Genomic DNA, 13,070 nt, shown 5'->3' on the forward strand with positions numbered 1-13,070 from the left:
TCCACGATGGCCGATTAAAGCCGAAGTGGAAGTCACGAAAAGTTCTTTGAGAGGAGAAATGGCGGCGTTCTGTTCGTCATTACCTCAGTTCTCGACGACAGATCGGGGACACTTTTTCTGATTACACTCTATGCCAGTTTCCCAACTGAGTGTTTTAGTAGCGTTGGTCTTCAGGGTCATACCTGGTCTCACTCCAAGTGACGTAATTTGGGGTGGCGTTATGGTGCCTGGAGCGCGTCTTCAAATGGTGTGTTTAGCGCCCTATCCCGCCCATAGATCAAAAGTGGTCCCAAAGTGGCAACAAATGACGTCACAGAAGCCGGAGTGTCATGCTGTTGCCTGTCACGATCCAAGCGGTTGGGCGTAGAAATGCTGGCAAAAAAGCACTAGTGAACCCGAGTGTCGCTGTCGTCACGGCGTCCCAGGCGTCCCAACTTCCGGCTGCTTCAACTTCCATGGACTGTCACAGTGGAGAGCGACCTACAGCAGAACAGGCGTCTGCCATATACACCACAACTGTTGAGACGCCGCCAGGATCTCGATCGGCGACAGCATGACACTTCTATGACGACATCAGGCGGAAATCAACGGACCACTTCTTTGGAGGCGGTAAACACACCAGTCGGAGACGCGTTCCAGGCACCATAGTGCCGTGTAGGTTCCCGTGTGCCCTGTCGGAGGACGCTAACCCTTCCTCTGTCTGCTGACATCAGCGGGCGTTATGCTGAAGCTTAGAGCCAAGCGAGGTCAAGCAAGCTTCTCGCCCAGACTTGTACTCCTTATTTAAAGAATGTAATAGATTACAATTACAAATTACCGAGCTTCAAATGTAATGGATTACTGTTACGAATCACTTTCGCTGAAAAGTAACGGATTACTTTACTCGACATGTTACAAATTACTTTCACTTTACTTTCTCCGTACACTTATCCAGAAAACAATAAACAAATTTTACATTTTTCACCAAGTGTCGCAACTACTTCTTTTCATTTCTCATACGCCAGTATTATGGTAGTGCTAGTAAAAATAAAACATTGTATTTAAGATAATGAGTGTAGGTGCACTCCGCTCACCTGTAAGCTGACAAGGCACCGAAAGCTGCAACCACCATCCCGCTAGCTTATGACCTACAGAAATGATCCCTGGAATTTAGCAGACAAAGCTAGTGGTGCGCATGCTCATTAGCAGCATCTACCTCCGCTACAAGATTCGGAGCTAAAGACGCGATCTACGAAAGCTCCCTTTTGACTCGGGTGTTTCGCCTGGCATTCTCAAGTAAAGGAAAACTTGGTTGTGACGATACAATGTATAGCCAATTCAGAATGCAAGTATGCCAGCTTACCTTGATGTGTTTCCGTAGATTAGTTCGTTGTTATTGCTGACGACAATGCGTGTTTTATTGGCGAGCAAAGTATGCACTGAAGCTCTAGGTTTTCGTTCTCCGCAATGCCCTGAATTTTGAACATCTCAATAAGGGATGGCCATGAAGACGACGGACTCTCCATGACCGAAAAGTCGACCCGTCAGAAAAAGAGTGGCGGTTACGGGTTATCGAGCGTTCATCTGTTTTCGCTTTCATACCAGTATTGGTGGATGCCAGTGGAGGCGAGAGCATAGAGAGCAAGAGAAGCGGTGGCCACCGGTCTCAAAAAACAATAAAAAATCATATTTTTCACACGTTCCCCTTCTCTCTGTCAGGACTTTTTAGAAAGCCTAACCCCCGCTCTTCCCCCTTCCCTTTTATGTTGACAGTTAACTGTAAAGTGAGGAGTGGACTCGACCACCATGCCCAGACAATAAACCAAAAGGAGTGTCGTCCGCACCCTCGAAGACGATTCTCTCAGCCTCGCGCCGGGCGCTTTTCAGCCGTGCCTCAAGAGGGTGCCACAATCCAGTAGTGCACATTAAACACAAAAAGAATTCGACCCCTCGCTCGAGGCTACATCGTCTGTTAAGCCAGTTGTGAACCCGCGAAACGAAGGGGCACGGAAACGCGTTTGATGTCTGTGCAGACGTCGAAGTTGGAAAGGGTAAGACGGTGTAAAAGACAAATACAAATAAACACGAACAGCCTTCTCTTGGCCGGGACAAGAGGAAAGACACGATGAAAGATGGGGGACGTAGAGCTTACTTGACGTTGTTTTATTTGATCTTTGTCTTTCGTATATTTGTAGGTACCTTGCCCGTTTTTCTAGTGGTTCTAGTGACCGGTCATACAAAAATCGAGTTTTCTTTTCGGCAATTCTCCCCTTCCTGATGTTTTATATTTTGTTGAACGTGCGCTCTTTATACTGGTGAATGTTCTGCTCGTATGGCTAAGTTACTGTATTATGCTCATATTTTGAAATAGTAAGGAGTAACTAAAGTAATTTGTCACCAATATTTTGTAACGAAATTACATTACAAATTACTTCCGAAATGAAGTAACGTGGCAATTACAAATTTACTTTAAAAAGTAACGGATTACAAGTAATCCGTTACTTGTAACGGATTACTTTCCAAGGTTTTTCCCGCCGTAGTTCCTTCGGACGCCGCTCGCGGGTGCAGGTGGGAAAAAAGTTCGACTTTTTTTTTCTTTGCGATTATGCAGCGGAATCGTGCCATTTAGTAATGAGGGAGATGTTTTCTCTATCATCCGGGACACAAAAAAAACGTAAAAGTGCGATGAAAATTCTTTTAATCTTAAAATTGCTGCACCCTTTAAAGCTAACCACGGCGGATGCTTCAAGCCAATATTGTGAATTCAGGGCAGGAAGCAAGCCATGTGACCTTTCAGTTGGACGCCACGGTACGTCGAGCGTGTCACGTTGTTTTTGCTGCTATGGCTAGTAGTGCCAAAAGGGGTCCACCTTAAAGAGATACAAAGCGTAGACGTTTGCAAGTGGGCCCTGGGCCAATCTTCAGCTACATTGCGAAGTAGGTACTCAGACGTTCCAAACGGGATGTTTGCTGCTTGTAACCACCCGACCAGCTTCTGCCCAGCGATTGTTCGAGCTGAGTACAGGACCTCGACTGTATCTTTATTTGACAAGCAACATTATGAATGTTTAAAATGACTGACTTACAGAGAGACTGGGTACCTATCACTAATGACTTGGGATACGTAACTGAATACTGTTATATTAATTAAATGCAAAACAATTATCTGGCAGGCATTATATTTTTCAAGACACTGGGTCGACTCTGCATTTAGTCGAAGAAGTCAATGCGTGATAGGAAAATACAAGCAAAAATGTGTCTTAGAATTCCTTTCGCACCCATAAAGGATGTGTTTTTGAAGCCAAGATACACAAGGTGCTTGATTTAGAAAGAGCCTCAGCTGTACAAAGGCGTATGCAGTATAAGGGCACTCGCCAGGCCTATTCTCTTCCGTAGTGTTGTACGAATATTCGAAATTTCGAATAGAGGTTTCGAATATTACGCTATTCGATATTCGATTCGAGAGCAGTTGTAATATTCGTGCGTTTTGAAATGTTGACAACCTCGAGTCGCGTGTTTGTTTACTGCGTAAAATATGTAAGAAATAATTTCTAAAATCAAAAATAGACTCACATGTTCGGCAAAGTGATACAGATATTATGGTGCGAACTCTCAGATATATTCATCGTAGTCATTTCATCAAATTTCTTTAAAAACGGGCAAAAGAAACCGATGAATGAGCTCCAGCAACGCCTGCGCCATATTTGCCAATCTTGGCGCCCTCTATTCCAATAAATAAGTCATACATAAATTAATTAAGGCCTCACTCTCAGAAATCAGCAAACTTAGTAATTGCACGTCTGCAGTAATTATCTCGCATGCCACTTTGCGGCCAAGATTTTTTAACAGGACGTGTTCGATATTGTCACGGGTGGTGACCAAAAAAATAATAAATAAACAGGAAGAAATAAACGTTTAATGTGGCGAACTTGTGCCAAAAATAAAAGAGTACAAAAGATAATAATAGAGCGTCGCGGGCGTCGAAGTCGGCGTGGCAGCAGAGTCGAACGCTGGGGCGAGACTGGCTCCTGTTTGCCAGGCGGAGCCGCTTTTGTACACGCGTTGGCTTCTGGATCATTCGATGTAGAAGGTTCGAGGCGTAGAACATTCCAACCTCGAATCAGCTAGACGGTTCTCGAATTCACCAGAACATCACATTACAGTGTTAACAAAAATGCATAGCCGCGGCCAGGAATTGAACCCTGGCCATTCGCGTGGGAGGCAAGCGCGATAACCGTTAGGCTACGGCCGCGCTGCCTACTCGGCGCGCGGCATTACTCCCCCCTTAAAAAGTGCATCGCCTCGATGCAACACAAAACAAAACAAAGCACATAAAAAGAACGGCAAACTAAAGAGTCATTTGAAACACATAAGATCCACAGTCCTATCGAGCGTAGTACGGCTTCAGGCGCACGATGTGGACGACTTCAGGTCGTGGTGGACGGCGTGATGATGTTCTTGTTCCGTCGGGCATCACCTCGTAGTTCAGCTCGCCGAGGCTACGAAGTACCTTGTATGGTCCAAAGTACCATTTCAAAAGTTTCTCACTGAGGCCGCGGCGACGGATGGGCGTCCACACCCACACCCTGTCTCCGGGCTGGAAGTGAACGTCCCTGCGACGAAGGTTGTAGCGGCCCGCGTCTACGCTTTGCTGGTCTTGAATCATGAGTCGGGCGAGCTGGCGGACTTCTTCGGCGCGTTGAGCAACCTCCTGGGCATCGTCGCTCTCATTGTCAGATGGCTCATGGGGCAGCATTGCGTCCAGCATGGTCGTTACCTTCCGACCATGTACCAGCTGGAAAGGGGTGAATCCAGTGGTCTCCTGAACCGCCGTATTGTAGGCAAACGTGACGTAGGGCAACACCTCGTCCCGCGTCTTGTGCTCTACGTCGACGTACATAGAGATCATATCGGCGATTGTCTTGTTGAGTCGCTCGGTCAGCCCGTTGGTCTGCGGGTGGTATGCAGTGGTTCGAAGATGGCCGGTGCCACTGAGACGAAGGATCTCTTGCGTCAGCTGGGCCATGAACGAAGATCCGCGATCTGTAATCAGAACTTCGGGAGCGCCGTGCCGGAGGACGATGGACTCGATGAAAAACTTGGCGACTTCCACAGCAGTCCCTGAAGGAAGAGCTTTCGTTTCGGCGTACCGCGTGAGATAATCTGTGACGACGATGATCCAGCGGTTCCCCGAAATTGAAGGCGGAAAAGGACCAAATAGATCCACTCCGATCTGCTGGAAGGGTGTAGTTGGAGGAGAAATGGGCTGCAGCGACGACAGGAGCTCGATGTAAGTGAGCGGCTCGTGCTTGCAGGGCCCGTTCAATGTTGGTCGCCTCTGTTACAAACGTTTCGACGGTGGTCGGCGGGTTGCGGACGAGGCCTCCGAAGATGTCATCTCGTACGCCTCGCATCAGGATCCGCAACTTCTTTTCGTCGGAGGCTTGAGGGTCGGCGCGAGTGACCAGGCGCAGGACATCCTCGACGAAACTGGTGATGGTCTCGTTTGCGCCCTGGGTTCTCATTCGAAGAAGGTCCTCGGCCCTCTCCCGTCGATTCTGGTTAGTGAAGGTTCGCCTCAACTCATTCTTGCAGGCGGTCCGCGAGATCAACGAAGTCTCCCGATTCTCGAACCAGTGCCTGGCCGTTCCTTCGAGCGCGAAGTAAAGGTTCTACAGGCGCTGGTCGTCCGTCCATCGGTTGTGCTGGGCCACCCGCTCGTACTGTTGAAGCCAGTCCTCGACGGCTTCGTGGTGCTCGCCGTGGAATGGAGCCGGTGTCCGAGGAGCCACGGGTAGGTAGACGACGGTAGGAGCGGCGGGGGTCTGCGACTGGTTGGCCATCGTCTGCTGCCTGGTCCTGGGTGGTAAAAGTCCGTATTCCGGGTGTAGCCCTTGGGTTCGGCGACTTGATCGAGTCTCGATCTGGTCTTCGTTGGGTCCTCGGGAGCTTGGGTTTGGACTTGTACTACGGGAACTCGGAGGGCTGCGCTGCACGGACATGCGGTACCCCGCACCTCCACCAAAATGTCACGGGTGGTGACCAAAAAAACAATAAATAAACAGGAAGAAATAAACGTTTAATGTGGCGAACTTGTGCCAGAAATAAAAGAGTACAAAAGATAATAATAGAGCGTCGCGGGCGTCGAAGTCGGCGTGGCAGCAGAGTCGAACGCTGGGGCGAGACTGGCTCCTGCTTGCCAGGCGGAGCCGCTTTTGTAAACGCGTTGGCTTCTGGATCATTCGATGTAGAAGGTTCGACGTGTAGAACATTTCAACCTCGAATCAGCTAGACGGTTCTCGAATTCACTAGAACATCACATTACAGTGTAAATAAAAATGCGTAGCCACGGCTAGGAATTGAACCCTGGCCATTCACGTGGGAGGCAAGCGCGATAACCGTTAGGCTACGGCCGCGCTGCCTACTTGGCGCGCGGCAATATTCAATTCGAAAATATTCGGCCAAAATCGCTATTAGCTTCGAACTCAATTGGAAATCAAAATCCCCTAATCGCACAACCCTACTCCTCAGCTCTGTCCATGTTAGGGCGAGTTAGAGAATAGAAGTTACACGCTCAACAGACAGAATAAGAAAGGCATGGAGAAATCTCAGTTGTTCCACCACCAGCGCGCCTGTTACTTTCCAGGACGTTTCGGCGTCTCATTAGCCTCGAGCGAGCCGATCCGTCCAAAGCAGGGTGAAAAGTACAAGCGCGTTAGGGGGGACGCCCGGCCATTCTCTTGTTGTCACTGGCTATACTACATATTTTTAGGACGAAATATTTTTAAATGAGAGAAAAGTATTGTCAAATATGTAGTCCACCTTTGACCATTATACCGAATTCTGATAAAGATAACAAAAGTGTATGTGTATTGACATCCAGTATTTTCCAAATAAGTGCTCCCGCCTATCGGAACATCTACACACGTGGTGCGCGAGTGGGTTCAGGGCTGAAAGGCCAAAACGCAAAGCGCTCACGGGGCTTGGCTGGCTTGTTTGTCTGTGCGGGTACATTCGCCCCGAACCCTGATTTCTAGCCAATTTTTTTTTAGAATGATCAAAGCTCGTCCACGCTCGAGGTAGTTTACTCAATCATAAGTACCCCATATTGTGCGAATCCTTCTTAAAACTGCGGTACAACCCGCAAATGAACTTTGTTGTGCTGCAGCACGCGTCATACTGCCTGCTTAATGGAAAAAAACACTGTTAGTGTTGAAGAGGACATCCTAAGATGTACAGGCGAAAATGTTTAATGAACTAAAATAAAATTCATATCATTCAATGAACTCGGATGGGCTCAAAAAGTGACGACATCATGATTGTTGTTGTTGGTTTTGCTCCTGCATACAAAGATAAGTGACTCTTCTCATTTTTTATGTACAGTGAAATTCCTTATCTTCGCGATTCTTCTTCTTCTGGAATCGGTCACAGAGGACATAATGGTGGCCACTAAACATCGTGAATTTAAAGGCCGCATTGAAAGTCTTAAGGACCGAAATTTCCCCGCGCCCTTTTATTTCGCAAACTTCTCAATTCGCGAAAATTAAGGCCTGGTGAACATTAAGGGGTTGATAGTTTTTCTGTGTGTCACGGCATGTTAACATTTTAAGGAGGCTGAACGTACTGGTTTAAGAAAAAATTGGCCTAAACAAGAAAGCACCCCTTCTCCAGGTTAGACACGCGAAGCTCTTCCCTATAAGACGGCAGAACTGGTTTGGCATAGCTTTTGGTAGAACGGAGTCTCAAGATAATATTGTGAGGGTGCATAGGAGCTGGTGAATGTTCACCATGTTGAATAAATTGAGACTGGAGCAGAAATGGACAAATAAGTCGAAGGAATAGAAAAGCAGAGGACGACGCCTCCAACTCAGTTTACAGGGACTAGTCAAAGCAACAGAAAAGGACAGGACAACGTTTGAGACGTCGTCTTGCCTTTTTCCGTTCCTTCAACTTGTTTGTTCACTTTTGCCCCAGTCTCAGCTTATTCAACCTGAGTCTCAACACTAGCTATACTCGGCGTCAACTATTTTGTGCTGCATTGTCAAGGCTAGAGTAGCTCCCACAGTGCTTCGGCTCAGCACTGCTGTGACAGCGTGTGGTTTAGTGTTGCACCTCATTTGCATGGTCTAGAGAAACTAGCATTGACAGAGTTGGAGCACTGCGGAAGCTACTCTAACCTTGACAGCGTAGCACATTATAGTTGATGCCGACTATAGGAGAATTGAGGAATGTGCACATGCAAACTCTACATCTCTTAAAAGAAGTGGATTTGAGCAAAGGTAAAAAAGAGTATGTGTACTTACGGCGGATATACTTGCATTTCTCAAGCATGATCACTTGTCTCTCGGTAGCACCATTCGTTAAGAAGCACGAGCAACACCCCCTTGAGGCACCGCTGACTCCTGGATTGAATGACAACGACGCGCCTGAGGTCTTGAAAGGAAATCTGAAACACTGCTATATGCCAGAGGTTGTATCTGACAGACCAAAGGTAAAAAGTAGAAATTTGCAGATTTATCAGAAGCGATAGATTCCTATAGCATAAACTCTAGGATTGCAGGATTTTTCAGGTCAGCGATGCGTTTTAACCAAAGAAAGAAATGTTTGGCTTATGTGATGAACCGGCAGTCCCCGTTTTTCATAAATGTAATCCAGAGGGTGAAACACATCGCTAGTATGCGTTGGTCAAGAGAGCGCTCTCGGTGTATAAAAGCTTCGTTCGATTTACATGCACCTCCTGCACCGGTGCAGAAAAGTATAGGGTGGTGTACAGTGTCCGGCAATATGAAAGACCCACTGGGAGCGCGTGGCCGAGGCGGTGGCTGGCGGAGGCGCTGCGAGCACTCCGGACAATTCCATTCTGCTTCAAGGAAAGGACGCTCACTCGGACTCAGCTAAACCGGAGCGCACTTATCAGATTGTGCTGAGCCCCGAGTGAGCGTTCTCCACCCGAAGCAGAATGGAATCGTCCGGAGCGCTCGCAGCGCCCCCGCCACCCACCGCCTCGGCCACGCGTTCCCAGTGGGCCTTTCATATTGCCGGAGGCTGTACTTCATGTAAGCGACTTGGCGAGCGACGAGACAAGTGGCAGCGACGAGGACCCGCTGTTACTCAGTCAGTCGCGTGACGAGACACACCTTATGAAAGCGATGGGTGCAAGTGACCAAGGCGATGAGCGACGTTTCTAGAAATCTAAAAATAAGCTGGTGGCTGGCACTCGTAGCTTGTCGCCGTCGTTGGTCTTTTCGCTCACTAGGTCGCTTGAATCCGGATCAGAAAGGTGCTCTAAGTGCTTACGGCTGCATTGGGACCAACGTCGCATGCAGCCATAACCACAGTTCTTTTTGTTATTTTATGCCGCCCAGGTAGAAGTTAACATCGTACACTGCTTTGAAGCATGGCTCCGCGTTCATTGGCGCGATTTACAGTTTTGGTAAATGAAAAACCGGGATTAAGCACAATTATTTTAACCCACAATTGTCACGAACACTTGGCGCACATGTTTACATTAAAGCGCACCTAATACAACTTAAAAGTAGAACGAAAAGGGGACGAGATTTGCTTACCAATTCACGGAAAGACGCCTTCGATTCCGTGACGATCGTGGGCCTAACTTGGAAGTCGTCGGGCAGTCGGGCGAAGCCAGGCGGCCCGTCGACCCGCTGGGTCTTCTGCCACGCCCAGCGTCTCCGTGACGACGTAAGGCACGGAAGCGGAAACGGAAGCCACTGTGGCGTAAGCTTCTTGTTTCACTCATCGCCGACGCCGGCGGCGGTGGCGGGGTTGTAGCTGATTGCGGCGGCGAGAGGCGCTCCTCCGCTCTCGGTAGCACAATAATGTAAAAAAAAAAAAAAAAACGGTTTGACGGTTGGGTTTAAGGGAATTCGCAAATCTGACCAGTGCTCTTCGGTGGAAGGAAGTCACCGGGAACGTCGGACGCAGGGGTATTACACTAAGAGCCGGCCACAGATACCTACGCTTCAACAGTAGACGTAGCGGTCGTTTATTTGCGGTGGTCAACTGATAGTGGCACGCTAGTAGGATCATAATGGCTGTAAGCATTACATTTCTAAGTATGTTCGCACCTTAGTGGAATTTCGATGTTTGCATTTTATAAACATGACTGAAAAATACAGGAACCAGTGTGGCTGCACCCATAGAGATTATAAGCATGTCAGCAAGATACAGGAACTGGTTGCATGTGTAGCGATTATAAGCATGTCGTCAAGATACAGGAACCGTTTTGGTTACATGTATGTATGACAACGAGATTACATGTTGGGACCTTTATGGAAGCATATGAGCTGCTTGTTTGTTTCCGCTAACTTTTCTGAAAAGAGAAACGGAACTTGAAATTCGTCTCAATGGTCTCTTCAAGATGTTTTTTTTTTTTTTGTTTTTTTTGTTCACAGATTCGCGTTTGAGTGATTACGAATTACACTCGTCGCTGCTGAGCGCTCCGCTATCGACATTTTTGGAACTGGCGTTCACTCCTGGGGCCGGACTCCCGAAACTTTCTTACGACAAAAAAGTTCGTAAATGTATCTTACGACAAAGTTACGAACTTTCAAGTATTCCCGAAGAAACAGGTTCGTAAGTTTTGCGTAAGTTACGGATTTCGCCGTAGCTTACGCAAAACTTACGAACATTTCGCTTCGGGAATATTCAAAAGTTCGTGACATTGTTGTGAGATAATCTTACGAACTTTTTATCATAAGAAAGTTTCGGGAATCTGGCCTCTGGTCTTTTGGGATCAACCCGGATGTCTTTCGCAAGTCTTTTTGGAGCAGCGCCGACTCCGGGTCTCGTTTCAGAACGCTCAGATCTCGATCGGCCGATCTTCCCGGAGCCCAGTGGAAGCCGATCTCTGGGGGACGTGACTTCCTGCCTCGTCGAGGATGACGGGAACGGTGGATGACCGACGCATGGAGGCGCTTTCCGGAAATGACGATAGGCCAGCGCGATGGGGAATTCCGGGGCGACAATCGGTCACACCCGAAGGACGAAGAATAGGGTGGTTATAACATTGGAAGCCGAAACTGCAAGACCAGCAGCAATAAAAAAGGAGTTAGACTGGGTTGCCCATTGTTTCCCCTGTTCTTTATGATATACCTCAATCAGATGGAAAAAAAGATTAAAGCAGTGCAACCTAGGTTTTTACCGGACTTACATGGAGGAAGGACTTAAAGTAAATCAAGTATTGCCAGGGTTAATGTATGCAGACGATATTGTTGTCGTATCAGAAAGTAGTGAAGCAATAGAGGAACTCATTAGTATTTGCAGCAGGGAAGGGGACAGTTTAGGCCTAGAATTCAGTAGGGGAGAAGTCGGGTATAATAGTTTTCAGCGACGAGAAAGGAGAACCCCTGGAGATACAGGACACAGTGATGGAACACGTAGGAAAGCACGAATATCTGGTAGTATTTTTAAGTGCGGGAAGGGAGTATCTAAAAAAACATGAAGATATTGTAATAAAGAAGGGGAGACGGAGATTCGGCTATCTTGAAACACAGGGCACTCCGGAACTATAATAGATATAAAGTCGTTAGGTGTGTATGGAAGGGAGTAATGGTCCCAAGACTTCCATTTGGAAAGGCGGTATTGTGCATGAGCTCAGAAATCCAGGCAGGTTTAGAGATACAGCAAAGGAATATGGGTAGGTTGGCATTGGGAGCATATGGGAATACACCAAATAAGAGTGTACAGGGGGATGCGGGTGGGGCATCTTTCGAGTGTAGAGAAGCGATTAGTTAAGTAAAATGTTAAAAAAGAATAGCTGGGAATTGAGGATAGACGGTGGGCAGCGAAAGGGTGTAGAAGTATCGATATATGAAAAGACTAAACACGAAGTGGACAAACCGAGCCCGCAAGCTGAGATCTAAATACATTCAATGAGATGGTGCCGATCAGAGAATATCAGCAGAAAGGGGAGTAAAGGAAACAGAGAGGAAATTGTGGGAAGAGAGAATACAGGGGGGATCAGCTTTAACAATATACAGGGCACAAAAACACGAAATAAAGAAGGGAGAGTTGTATGATAATTCATTGGGCAGCTCGTAGTTTGAATCTGTAGAACGGGGGTGCAAAGAACGAGAACATATAGGGCTAAATTCCAGAAAATACACTCCATGCGTCATATGCAACCGCGAAAGGAGAAACTATAGAACATGTATTTTAATAGCCTCTTCGATCAACTCGCACCGGAATCGCCCTGAAACCAGCACAGTGCACAGCGCTCCTCGGTCGTGCAGCGCGATGTCGGTGCAACATCGAGGACAAACTGCGCCGCGCCGGTGCACCGCGGCGAGCTCCACCTTGCGTCACTTCGCGTATTGTTCGTTTATTTTGCGTAGGTCAGCGCACGGTGCCCGTCTGCTGTCAATTTCTTTTATTTTTTTACTCGCGGATTTGACGGTCCCACAGAAATAAACATCGCGGACGTGATTGTCGATGGGGTCACGAAGTTGGTGACAATTCCACATGTATATGTTGGCCATCATTATTAGTTCAAGTAAACGAAACACCAGATAATAGCCGTACATCGCTGTCATCGAAACGCCTCGCGCCGCTTTCCACGAAGTTCGTGCTTTTCGGACGCTCCTTGCCACCGCAGGAATCGCCAGTAATCGCGGTGATGGTGAGAAGCTCGTCGTCTCGCCGTCAGAGGACCCGATTAAATCGTCTAGTGCAGCTGCAAGGCGTGTTCGTTTTTGCAAGATCGCCATCTCAATATAGTCTGCGCGTCTGCTACTCCCGCCATCTTCTCGATTCCCGCTCCTGGCCGCAATGCCCTGGTGGGACCGCCCCCCGGCGCACCGCCTATTTTCTTGGTGCACGCTGGGGCAACGAAAAGCCGCACCGTGAGGGTGCGCCTCGTTGATCGAGGATGTACGGTGCGCACCGGTGCACTTGATCGGAGATGAAGGGGCGCACCTCAGTGCCCCGGTGCGCACCGGTGCGGATGATCGAGGATGCTATAAGTTGCACAGGACTTCGTTCCAGCATTTTGGGGGGATGACTACGGATTTGGAGGGGGCACTGGGGGATTTGCTGACTTGGATGTACGAATGGATAGGGAAAGAATTGCTGTA

This window comes from Ixodes scapularis, unplaced genomic scaffold (genome assembly GCF_016920785.2).
Source record: "Ixodes scapularis isolate PalLabHiFi unplaced genomic scaffold, ASM1692078v2 PGA_scaffold6__148_contigs__length_123643588, whole genome shotgun sequence".
In the NCBI taxonomy this organism is placed as follows: domain Eukaryota; kingdom Metazoa; phylum Arthropoda; class Arachnida; order Ixodida; family Ixodidae; genus Ixodes; species Ixodes scapularis.